The sequence below is a fragment of the Macaca thibetana genome, chromosome 2 (assembly GCF_024542745.1).
Source record: "Macaca thibetana thibetana isolate TM-01 chromosome 2, ASM2454274v1, whole genome shotgun sequence".
In the NCBI taxonomy this organism is placed as follows: domain Eukaryota; kingdom Metazoa; phylum Chordata; class Mammalia; order Primates; family Cercopithecidae; genus Macaca; species Macaca thibetana.
Window position 1 is genome coordinate 63,792,686 of NC_065579.1, and position 13,026 is coordinate 63,805,711.

The 13,026-nt window shown below is 40.6% G+C and overlaps 1 protein-coding gene across 2 annotated transcripts in view; it reads left to right on the plus strand.

Moving 5' to 3' along the window:
• NMD3 (NMD3 ribosome export adaptor) overlaps nucleotides 1-13,026 on the plus strand; it is a 162,166-nt gene that overhangs the window by 51,977 nt on the left and 97,163 nt on the right. The window contains exons 2-3 of one of the 2 annotated variants that reach the window (XM_050779916.1): nucleotides 6,834-6,985; nucleotides 7,750-7,982. The exons of the other annotated variant lie outside the window; for it this stretch is intronic. The gene's annotated coding sequence lies outside the window, so the exon portion shown is untranslated. The remainder of the gene's footprint in view (nucleotides 1-6,833; nucleotides 6,986-7,749; nucleotides 7,983-13,026) is intronic. 2 annotated transcript variants of the gene reach the window in all.

Below are 13,026 nucleotides of genomic sequence, written 5' to 3' on the forward strand. Positions count from 1 at the left end.
TCCCACGAGCCTCTAAGCCTATCACTGAAAAATTATATTCTATCTCAGGAGTCTGTGAAAAACAAAATATCATTCTAAAAAAATTGCTTGTGAAGAAGACTCTCCATTTAAAACTCTGGCCCTTTGCTGTCCTGCTTTCCACTAACAACCTGAGTACATACTTCCAGCTATATCTAGCCAAAAATCAATTAGAACCAGTGCTAGAACTCCATTAAACCTACAAGATGCAATTCCAATTTAAAGGCTACTGCTTTGTTTTACTTCCACTTGTAAGGTACAGATTTATTATTATTATTATTATTATTATTATTATACTTTAAGTTCTAGGGTACATGTGCACAACGTGCAGGTTTGTTACATATCTATACTTGTGCCATGTTGGTGTGCTGCACCCATCAACCCGTAGCACCCATCAACTCATCATTTACATCAGGTATAACTCCCAATGCCATCCCTCCCTTCTCCCCTCTCCCCATAATAGGCTGCAGTGTGTGATGTTCCCCTTCCAGAGTCCAAGTAATCTCATTGATCAATTCCCACCTATGAGTGAGAACATGCGGTGTTTGGTTTTCTGTTCTTGCGATAGTTTGCCGAGAATGATGGTTTCCAGCTGCATCCATGTCCCTACAAAGGACACGAACTCGTCCATTTTTATGGCTGCATAGTATTCCATGGTGTATATGTGCCACATTTTCTTAATCCAGTCTGTCACTGATGGATATTTCGGTTGATTCCAAGTCTTTGCTATTGTGAATAGTGCCGCTGTAAACATACGTGTGCATGTGTCTTTATAGCAGCATGATTTATAATCCTTTGGGTGTATACCCAGTAATGGGATGGCTGGGTCATATGGTATTTCTAGTTCTAGATCCTTAAGGAATCGCCACACTGTTTTCCACAATGGTTGAACCAGTTTACAATCCCACCAACAGTGTAAAAGTGTTCCTATTTCTCCACAGCCTCTCCAGCATCTGTTGTTTCCTGACTTTTTAAAGAATGCCATTCTAACTGGTGTGACATGGTATCTCATTGTGGTTTGGATTTGCATTTCTCTGATGGCCAGTGATGACGAGCATTTTTTCATGTATCTGTTGGCTGTATGAATGTCTTCTTTTGAGAAATGTCTGTTCATATCCTTTGCCCACTTTTTGATGGGGTTGTTTATTTTTTTCTCATAAATTTGTTTGAGTTCTTTGTAGATTCTGGATATTAGCCCTTTGTCAGATGAGTAGATTGCAAAAATTTTCTCCCATTCTGTAGGTTGCCTGTTCACTCTGATGGTAGTTTCTTTTGCTGTGCAGAAGCTCTTTAGCTTAATTAGATCCCATTCGTCAATTTTGGCTTTTGTTGCCGTTGCTTTTGGTGTTTTAGACATGAAGTCCTTGCCGATGCCTATGTCCTGAATGGTACTACCTAGGTTTTCTTCTAGGGTTTTTACGGTTTTAGGTCTAACATTTAAGTCTCTAATCCATCTTGAATTAATTTTCGTATAAGGAGTAAGGAAAGGATGCAGTTTCAGCTTTCTACTTATGGCTAGCCAATTTTCCCAGCACCATTTATTAAATAGGGAATCCTTTCCCCATTTCTTGTTTTTCTCAGGTTTGTCAAAGATTAGATGGCTGTAGATGTGTGGTATTATTTCTGAGGGCTCTGTTCTGTTCCATTGGTCTATATGTCTGTCTTGGTACCAGTACCATGCTGTTTCGTTACTGTAGCCTTGTAGTATAGTTTGAAGTCAGGTAGCATGATGTCTCCAGCTTTGTTCTTTTGAGTTAGGATTGTCTTGGCAATGTGGGCCCTTTTTAAGTTCCATATGAACTTTAAAGCGGTTTTTTCCAATTCTGTGAAGAAACTCATTGGTAGCTTGATGGGAATGACATTGAATCTATAAATTACCTTGGGCAGTATGGCCATTTTCATCATATTGATTCTTCCTATCCATGAGCATGGTATGTTCTTCCATTTGTTTGTGTCCTCTTTTATTTCACTGAGCAGTGGTTTGTAGCTCTCCATGAAGAGGTCCTTTATATCCCTTGTAAGTTGGATTCCTAGGTATTTTATTCTCTTTGAAGCAATTGTGAATGGAAGTTCATTCATGATTTGTCTCTGTGTTTGTCTGTTACTGGTGTATAACAATGCTTGTGATGTTTGCACATTAATTTTGTACCCTGAGAATTTGCTGAAATTGCTTATCAGCTTAAGGAGATTTTGGGCTGAGATGATGAGGTTTTCTAAATATACAATCATGTCATCTGCAAACAGGGACAATTTGTCCTCTTCTTTTCCTAACTGAATACCCTTGATTTCTTTCTTTTGCCTGATTGCCCTAGCCAGAACTTCCAACACTATGTTGAATAGGAGTGGTGAGAGAGGGCATCCCTGTCTTGTGCCAGTTTTTGAAGGGAATGCTTCCAGTTTTTGCCATTCAATATGATATTGGCTGTGGGTTTGTCATAAATAGCTCTTATTATTTTGAGATACGTTCCATCAGTACCAAATTTATTGAGAGTTTTTAGCATGAAGGGCTGTTGAATTTTGTCAAAAGCCTTTTCTGCATCTATTGAGATAATCATGTGGTTTTTGTCTTTGGTTCTGTTTATATACTGGCTTACGTTTATTGATTTGCATATGTTGAACCAGCCTTGCATCCCAGGGATGAAGCCCATTTGATCATGGTGGATTAGCTTTTTGATGTGCTGCTGGATTCGGTTTGCCAGTATTTTATTGAGGATTTTTGCATCGATGTTCATCAGGGATATTGGTCTAAAATTCTGTTTTTTTGTTGTTGTTGTTGTGTCTCTGCCAGGCTTTGGTATCAGGATGATGTTGGCCTCATAAAATGAGTTAGGGAGGATTCCCTCTTTTTCTATTGATTGGAATAGTTTCAGAAGGAATGGTACCAACTCCTCCTTGTACCTCTGGTAGAATTCAGCTGTGAATCCTTCTGGTCCTGGACTTTTTTTGGTTGGTAGGCTATTAATTATTGCCTTAATTTCAGAGCCTGCTATTGGTCTATTCAGGGATTCAACTTCTTCCTGGTCTAGTCTTGGGAGAGTAGAATTGTCCAGGAAATTATCCATTTCTTCTAGATTTTCTAGCTTATTTGCATAGAGGTGTTTATAGTATTCTCTGATGGTAGTTTGTATTTCTGTGGGGTCGGTGGTGATATCCCCTTAATCATTTTTAATTGCGTCTATTTGATTCTTCTCTCTTTTCTTCTTTATTAGTCTTGCTAGTGGTCTATCAATTTTGTTGATCTTTTCAAAAAACCAACTCTTGGATTCATTGATTTTTTGGAGGGTTTTTGTGTCCCTCTCTCCTTCAGTTCTGCTCTGATCTTAGTTATTTCTTGCCTTCTGCTAGCTTTTGAATGTGTTTGCTCTTGCTTCTCTAATTCTTTTAATTGTGATGTTAGAGTGTCAATTTTAGATCTTTCCTGCTTTCTCTTGTGGGCATTTAGTGCTATAAATTTCCCTCTACACACTGCTTTAAATGTGTCCCAGAGATTCTGGTATGTTGTATCTTTGTTCTCATTGGTTTCAAAGAACATCTTTATTTCTGCCTTCATTTCGTTATGTACCCAAAGTCATTGAGGAGTAGGTTGTTCAATTTCCATGTAGTTGAGTTGTAGTTGTTTGATTTTCTTAGTCCTGAGTTCCAGTTTAATTGCACTGTGGTCTGAGAGACAGTTTGTTATAATTTCTGTTCTTGTACATTTGCTGAGGAGTGCTTTACTTCCAACATATTCTGTTGATTTGGGGTGGAGAGTTCTGTAGATGTCTATTAGGTCCCCTTGGTGCAGAGTTGAGTTCAATTCCTGGATATCCTTGTTAACTTTCTGTCTCGTTGATCTGTCTAATGTTGACATGGGGTGTTGAAGTTTCCCATTATTGTATGGGAGTCTAACTCTCTTTGTAAGTCTCTAAGGACTTGCTTTATGAATCTGGGTGCTCCTGTATTGGGCGCATATATATTTAGGATGGTTAGCTTTTCCTGTTGAATTGATCCCTTTACCATTATGTAGTGGCCTTCTTTGTCTCCTTTGATCTTTGATGGTTTAAAGTCTGTTTTATGAGAGACTAGGATTGCAACCCCTGCTTTTTCTTGTTCTCCATTTGCTTGGTAGATCTTCCTCCACCCCTTTATTTTGAGCCTATGTGTGTCTCTGCATGTAAGATGGGTCTCCTGAATACAGCAAACAAATCCAATTTGCCAGTCTATGTCTCTGATTGGACCATTTAGTCCATTTACATGTGAGGTTAATATTGTTATGTGTGAACTTGATCCTGTCATTGTGATATTAGCTGGTTATTTTGCTCATTAGTTGATGCAGTTTCTTCCTAGCATCAATGGTCTTTACATTTTGGCATGTTTTTGCAGTGGCTGGTACTGGTTGTTCCTTTCCACGTTTAGTGCTTCCTTCAGGATCTCTTGTAGGGCAGGCTTGGTGGTGACAAAATCTCTAAGCATTTGCTTGTCTGTAAAGGATTTTATTTTTCCTTCACTGATGAAACTTAGTTTGGCTGGATATGAAATTCTGGGTTGAAAATTCTTTAAGAATGTTGAATATTGGCCCCCACTCTCTTCTGGCTTGTAGAGTTTCTGCCGAGAGATCTGCTGTTAGTCTGATGGGCTTCCGTTTGTGGGTAACCCGACCTTTCTCTCTGGCTGCCCTTAACATCTTTCCTTTCATTTCAACTTTGGTGAATCTGGCAATTATGTGTCTTGGAGTTGCTCTTCTTTGTGGCATTCTTTGTATTTGCTGAATTTGAATGTTGGCCTGCCTTACTAGGTTGGGGAAGTTCTCCTGGATGATATCCTGAAGAGTGCTTTCCACCTTGGTTCCATTTTCCCCATCACTTTCAGGCACACTAATGAGACGTAGATTTGGTCTTTTCACATAAACCCATATTTCTTGGAGGCTTTGTTCATTTCTTTTTCCTTTTCTTTCTCTAGACTTCTCGTCTCCCTTCATTTCGTTCATTTGATCTTCAGTCGTTGATACTCTTTCTTCCAGTTGATCAAGTCGGTTACTGAAGCTTGTGCATTTGTCACGTATTTCTCGTGTCATGGTTTTTATCTCTGTCAGTTCGTTTATGGCCTTCTCTGCATTGATTATTCTAGTTATCCATTCTTCCATTCTTTTTTCAAGATTTTTAGTTTCTTTTCGCTGGGTACGTAGTTCCTCCTTTAGCTCTGAGAAGTTTGATCAACTGAAGCCTTCTTCTCTCATCTCATCAAAGTCATTCTCCGTCCAGCTTTGATCCATTGCTGGCGATGAGCTGCGTTCCTTTGCAGGGGGCATAGGTGGGCAGATCACTTGAGGTCAGGAGTTCAAGACCAGCCTGGCCAACATGGTGAAACCCCATCTCTACTGAAAATCCAAAAAAAAAAAAAAAAAATTAGCTGGGCATGGTGGTGCATGCCTATAACCCCAACTACTCGGGAGGCTGAGGCAGGAGAATCGCTTGAACCTGGGAGGCAGAGGTTGCAGTAAGCCAAGATCGTACCACTGCACTCCAGTCTGGGTGACAGAGTGAGACTCCATCTCAAATTAAAAAAAAAGAAGAAATTTAATACAACTTGGTTTCAGGGCTGGTTTATAGGGGGAATGTGTATCCTGAAAGACTTAGGGGCTCACAGGGAATTTTTTTGTGTGCAATTTGTGAGGAGGCCATCTGAGGAGGTATATGACCTTCTATTACTGTGGAAACCTGGTTTATGTGTAAGGCTGTGTCACAGGGTTGTGAAATTACAGCTATCTGTTTGGGGGAAAAAAGGAAAGTACTATTGTATGACTCAGTTCCCAAGCTTAACTTTCCCCTTAGCATAGTGAGTTTGAGGTCTTGAGGTATTATTTTCTTTCACAATAGCAAAGTCTCTTTGAAAGCTGAAGCCAGCTGGACTTCCTGGGTCGAGTGGGGACTTGGAGAACTTTTCTGTCTAGCTAGAGGATTGCAAACGCACCAATCAGCGTTCTGTGTCTAGCTAAAGGATTGTAAATGCACTAATCAGCACTTTGTAAAAATGCACCAATCCGCACTCTGTGTCTAGCTGAAGGATTGTAAATGCACCAATCAGCACTCTGTAAAATGGACCAATTAGCAGGACGTGGGCAGGGCCAAATAAGGGAATAAAAGCTGGCCACCCGAGTCAGCAGCAGCAACCCACTTGGGTCCCCTTCCATGCTGTGGAAGATTTGTTCATTCACTCTTCACAATAAATCTTGCTGCTGCTTACTCTTTGGGTCCGCACCACCTTTAAGAGCTGTAACACTCACCACGAAGGTCCGCAGCTTCATTCTTGAAGTCAGTGAGACCACGAACCCACCAGAAGGAAGAAACTCCGAACATATCTGAACATCTGAAGGAACAAACTCCGGACACACCATTTTTAAGAGCTGTAACACTCACCACAAAGGTCCGCGGCTTCATTCTTGAAGTCAGTGAGACCAAGAACCCACCAGAAGGAATGAATTGCAGTCTCACCTTTAATAACACTCCTTTCTGAATTTCCCTCACCCACACCTTTCCATGTTTCCCCCACTCACCTGGCCTTCCTTTCACACCCAAATTCACTGCCTCCCAGGGAAAACCACTACTGTCAGCTTGCTGTGTAGTTTTCCAGGTTCTGTTCCCCACAAGACACTAAGAGATGAATTTCTAAATGTGTGTAAATAAGTGTGGGTTGGACTTAATGATTCACTTTTAACCAATAGATTAGGGCAAAAGTAGTGGCAACTCGCTTTTAAAAATTACATTAAAAGAGACTCCGGATCTCTCTCTCTCTCTCCCCCCCCCCCCCCCCATCTCCCTTTGAACCTTTGTTCTAAGGGTTGCAAGCTGCCATGTTGTGAACAGCTCTAAGGAGAATCCATGTGGCAAGCAATGGATATCTCTGGACAACAGCCAGTTTGAATCTCAGGCCTGAAAACAGCCACAAGAGAGATGGAAGCTGTCCATGCCCCTTGAGCCTTAAGAGGGTGGTAAGTACAGCCAACACCTTGATTATGGCCTCCTACTTTAAACCAGGGCCAGGCATAGTAGCTCACTCCTGTAATCCCAGCACTTTGGGAGGCCATGGCAAGAGGATCACTTGAGGTTGGAAGTTCAAGACCAGCCTGTGTAACAGAGCGACACTCTGTATCTATAAAAATTTAAAAAATTAGCTGAGCATGGTGGCACATGCCTGTAGTCCTGTAAATTAATAGCAGATTAGTTGTTTGCCACATGCAAAGTCCAGTTAATGAGTTCTGGTACCAAAGAAAAGGTGAACTTATTCTGAAGCTAGCTTGGAGAATGGACACAAAGTATCCTGCCTTTGAATGTGCTGCTTCACCATTGAAACAGAAAGCGGATACTTTTAGGTAAGGAGGGATGTGAGTAAGGGCAAGGGGTCCCCCTGCTCACTTGGTGCCTTATCTCCTAGCCAAGGGGGCATGCTTTTGATATGTCCTCCTGGTGGATAGAAGTCCAGAGGCCATCTCTTAGAGGTGAGAGTTCCATAAATTAATTGTCAACTCTCAAGGAGAGATCTGTCTTGGAGGACATAGTTAGAAGAACTGGACCTGCGGGGAATGTCTGTTAAGGGGGAGGTGGAAGGTTATATTTGCATTTCTCAAAGGCTAAGTAGGAAATAGGCAACAGTGGGAAAGGGGAGAGGAGAAAAGAAGAGTGGATAATAAAAAGTAATAGTCATCCCCCTCCCCCCACTGTTTTTTTTTTGTTTTTTGTTTTTTGTTTTTTTAAGAAAAAATGGGAGCACTGTTATAGTCCTAGCTACTTGGGAGGCTGAGGCAGGAAGACTGCTTGAGTCTATGATGTTGAGACTGCTGAGAGCTGTAATCATGCCACTGCACTCCAGACTGGGCAATAGAGTGAGATCCAGTATCAAAAAAAGAAAAGACAGGAAAAGAGACTCTAAGCTGTGCCTGATTCTTAGACCCAAGCTGGGAGACAATGAATGTATGTTTCCTTAAACTGGTAAGTTTTGACATAATTTGTTATGCATTTCTATGTTATTGTCAGTGAATCTGTACAGTTCTGAAGCAACCTCAATTCTTGCCTCCTCAGAAGACAAAATTTGATGAGGGCCATAAGAAAGAGTGAGAGACAGAGGCAAGTTTTAGAGCAGGAGTAAAAGTTTATTAAAAAACTTTAGAGCAGGAATGAAAGAAAATAAAATAGACTTGGAAGAGGGCCAAGTGAGTGACTTGAGAGATCAAGTGTGTGGTTTGACCTTTGATTTGGGGTCTTATACATTGGCATTCCACTTGTTCAGTGACCTGCCAGCATTTGGGAGGGACTGCATGCACAATGTGTATACTGGAGTGGTAAGCGTGCTCACTGGAGGCATTCTTACCTTACCAGTCCAATGCTCCTAGGTCATATGTCAGTTCAAATTCACCATTTTGTCTCTTATTGTGCATGCTTGAGCCCACTTGTACAAATCCAGAGATCTTATCAGGAAACTGCTGATGACCAGTTTTCAGGTTGGGAGAGTACCTCTTCCTGGTGCTGGCTGTGACCAATTTTTATTTTAGAGAGATAATTAACAATTGCCTGACCATCACTTGATGGTCACCTGATACTCCTGTTTGGGGGTGAGGGCCTCTCGTGCCCTGCTCATGTCTTCCTGACTACCTCCTGTAACATTTTCCCCCTCAAGGGTTCAAGACCCCAATTCTTTGGGTAAAATGGACAAAGATCAGTCTTCTGTAACTATTTCCTGCTGACAGAGGGGCAGTGGTGGTTGTTTCGTGGGTCTTGGCCTCTTGCTAGCTGACAGGGCAGGGTGGCACCATGTGTTGGTGAAAGCAGTATCCAGCCAGGTCCAAGAGAGACAAGGGCAGGATTTCACCTCTGTCATGTCTCACTGATGGTGTCCCCCTGTAGGAGGATAAGTCACAAATATTGACAGGACAGTATCCCTCACTGAGTATCATCTGGAGCTTGGTGGCTTGAAGGTGAGAGAAGATAGAAATATGCTACAAATTTTATTTATGGGAGTATATTTACTCATTGTTAAAAGCTGTAAATAGCTTAAGAAAAGTTTTCTTGATTCCGAAAAACAAAGGATCTGTAATGTTCTAAGCAAAAATCCTTAAAAGGATTGTTTTAGTTTTATACTAGTTCAGTCCGTGCAGTTATTCTGTTCTGCTTGATATTCATGAACATTTCATTCTCCATGAGAGTCTTGGAAGGTTTTTTCTCTATTCTAGTGTCACAATCTCCAGGGTTATCAGAAAACTGCATTTAACAGCATCTGTTAGAGGTCTATAGCTGATTATAAAACCACCTTTTAATGAGGATAAAAACAAGACAACAATTGTCTATGGATGACAAAAAGTCTAGGGCAGCCACAGTTAAAGACACAATGGACAAAAAAATTTGTTACCTTTGTGACACACAATAATTTAACATAATTACAATTATTACTGATAATGTATACTAAGTCATATCAGAGCTATAGGAATTTCACCCAATTTTAGAACACATACCAATTACACATTTATACAAATACTCAAAAAAGGCAAAGTTTGCCTTTGTATTAGTGTACTACTGATGTCAAGCCTAGTTCTTAATGAAACCTTATAGACAAATCTATTCAATCTTAATTAGTTTGACCATAAAGTAAGATTCTCAGAAACCTTTTATAATTTATTACATTTTTTAAAGAGCATATTAATTATTTAATAAAACTCTATTATGCTTCTATTCAATTGTTCAATGTATGGATAAACTAAATAATATCCCCTTAATTTTAGCCATTGTGTTTACATATAGAATTTCATTCGCAAGAATAATCTTTCACAAAACCTCCACAACTTGCTTAAACATTCAGCTTTATGCTATTTAACTTAAAACAATCCTTTAACGCTCTAGACAAAAATAACCCACATTCCCTTCTCTTCATAAACTCTTTTACCAAAAGTACCTTCTACTTTCCTTACACTCCTTGCATGTAAATCTGTCTTTTCAATAGTCTCAAATACATATTACCTGTTAATTCTTAAAACTTTTACATTTGGTGAAAAACCTGGTAAGTAAGTAATTCTAATTATGAACTAGTTGGGGAGCCTAGGACATCAGATAGAAGTGCAGCTAAGGTCTGAATCTTTTCAGCGTAGCTAGGGGGCATGGCTAACTCTGTGTATACCCAGCTTTAAAGTAAATAAGTTGTACAATTAGAAGTCATAGTAGCAGTTTATGACCCTAAAGTATTTAATAGACCTAATACCCTTTAAAACTGTACATTTTTATAAATTCCCTTTCATGAATCTTTTCCTGACTTACACAAACCATCTATGACATGCTTGGACTTTCTGACCTGTTCTAAACATCCCTCTTTTTAAACAACCAGTCATTTTACTTTAGGAGAAGAATTTACTATACAAGATCCTTTCTCATATAAAATCTCTTTTCTTTATAATGTTCCTTGACAAAAATACCTCTTTACCTTTATAACCTTCAAGTTAAGACAAAAGTCATTTTTCTTCTGTTAGGAAGCTATGGTTTATACTGCACGTTGATGTGTGAGTCCTGTAAAGGAGGAGAAGATAAGGGGTTTATCTACATACTGTAGAAGTTATGATCCCCTCGAGAAGAGAATGCTTGGTTAAATTTTTTTCTAAAGCTTGTCTGAATAAGTGTGGGTTATTTCTAAACTCCTGAGTTAAGACCATCAGGTTAAAGTTATTGCTTAAAGACTTAAGTAGCTTTCCCAGGAGAAACAGGTGTATTTGAGGAAAAGATGAATTTAGATTTTGGGTAAATATTAAGCAGGCACCCATCTCAGAAAGCATATTTTTGTCCAAAAGGGGTATGAGTTATTTATTTTGGAGGTAAAGGGTGCCATTTGCCCCCATTAACTGGCAGGATTTAGAGAGTTGCTTAGAGAAGGAGATTCACACAGAGTAGGTAGCTCTTGAACCCAAAAGGAAAATTTATAATTTTGTTTGCCCCCTCCAGAGTAGCCCTTGGCCCTTTCCTGTTGATGGCCATGTCCAGGTTGGATGCCAGCCAGAACAGAGAGACCCCTCAGCTCAAGCTCATCAGGTGTTGGGACTCTGTCCATGGGAGCCCTCAGCTGTCATGTTAGTCCCATTTCCAGCTTGTGGTAAAGGGGTCAAGCTGTGCAGGGCATTTTCCCATTTATCCCATTGGGGTAGTTTGCCTTCCACTGGCCTGGCTTCCTGCACCAATGGCGGTTACTTGAAGGAGTGTCCTTACAGCAACCTGGAGGGAGCTGGAGAGCTTGTAAAGTAGCCAATAGTTGAGCCTTCCTCTTGTTCCTTCTTTTCCTTAGCCCTATTCTCCTTATTCTGCTCTCAGTTATAAAAATGGAGGAGGCTAATTTGAGGATTTTCTGCATAAGGGCACTGGGTTCTAAGACTGACTTTTATAATTTTCTCCCAGTTTATTTTTAGACCAAAGAGTATTACAACAAAAAAAAGTAGTTTTTTATTGTTGCTGTTTTAAGGTTTGGGAGAATCAAACTTTTCTTAGTTTTTTTTTGGAATGCATCGAAGAGGTGTGTCCTGTGGTATGGAGACACCATCACCCATCCATGAAGATAGAACAAAGGAGAAAAACAAGGAAAAGGAAAAAGAAGGTGTTTCTTCTTACTTTCCTGTTATCCTGATAAGGTATCCCCCATTCATCTTTAGGGTTTCAGAATAAACCTGTCTTACCATGTACACTTAACCTTGGTCTCATCTTGTCACAATTACCCACTTGAGAACTGAGGAGATACCAGAGTGAACCGTGGGCCTCTTGTTCATCTGTGGGGTTCCCGAATGAACTGGTTTTTCTATATAGCTTCAATCCTGCCATCATCTCTGTTCTAACGGTAATCTGTTAGCCTGTGACCAACCTCCATCTCTGTCCTATGGGTCTCTTGCAGCTACAGCCTTGGGCTGGCCTATATCCTTGTCTCCATGACTTAGAGTGACTCTCACTCAGAGCATTCTATCAACAAAATGATTATCTCTTTTCTCAGATTTCCATTTCCCATGTTTTTTAAGTAGAGGAGAAGCTAATTTTTTTAGCTAACTGCCGCAAGGAGGCTGAACTTCCCTCCCTTCAAATATAACCTTCAGGGTCTTGATGCATGTTGATAAGGATGTGGAAGTGATTAGAGAAATGGAGCCTAGAGGAGGAAGTGAGAGGAATACCATGGAAAGCCTACATATGCTTGCAAATACAACAGCCCTTGGATTTAAGAGGGCAACATTTATTTGCCCTTTGACATAAAGGCATAACCTCTGGAGAATGTGGGGCTTGGAGTAAGAATTCACAAATAGCAAAGGAAGAATTATCCTATCTCTCAAAAAGGTGCTAACTCCAAAAAAGTAAGTAGGTGGGGTCCTTGGAGGACCACACAGTGAGGCCCTATGCAGGTGGACAAACTCAATTCAAAGCCACAGGAAAAACTGGGCCTGGGGCATAACAGGGATGAAAAGTGTATGGTAAGACATACAGATCTGGGAGAGCTAGGATTCCAATTAGTGTCTGTCCTGGCAATGTGCCAGCAGACAGGGGCAAGGAGCCCATTTCTTTACTGCTGTGCAAATGCAGCAAGAGCTGTGGGTGCATGAAAAAAGCAGAGAAAAGGCAGACTTGCTTATGAGGTGGATGGTCTAGTGAGTGCACAAGGCCATTTCAGAATATACACAGAGAAAACAGGACAGTAGGTGGTGCAGTTTCTTGGGAAAGAGAAAATTTTACTTGAAAAAGCAGAGGAAACCCCAGATGTTGCATGATTTTAGCCTTTAGCCCTACCACTCTTGCAAGCCTCTTGTCGAGGAGGGGCACTAGTGTCTCGGGTCTATTTGGTACAGGCTCCAAGGTCCTAACCACCCCCATAAGCCACCCATCAGAGTGAATTGAGAGATTGATCAAGGGTAGCAGAGTCACTCTGGCTGGAAGGAATTGTTCTGGAGGTTGGTTAGTAAGCAGGAGAGTGAAACGGAGAAGAGTATCACATATGGGGGTTGAGTGCCTCCAGTTGAAGAAGGCAAGGTGT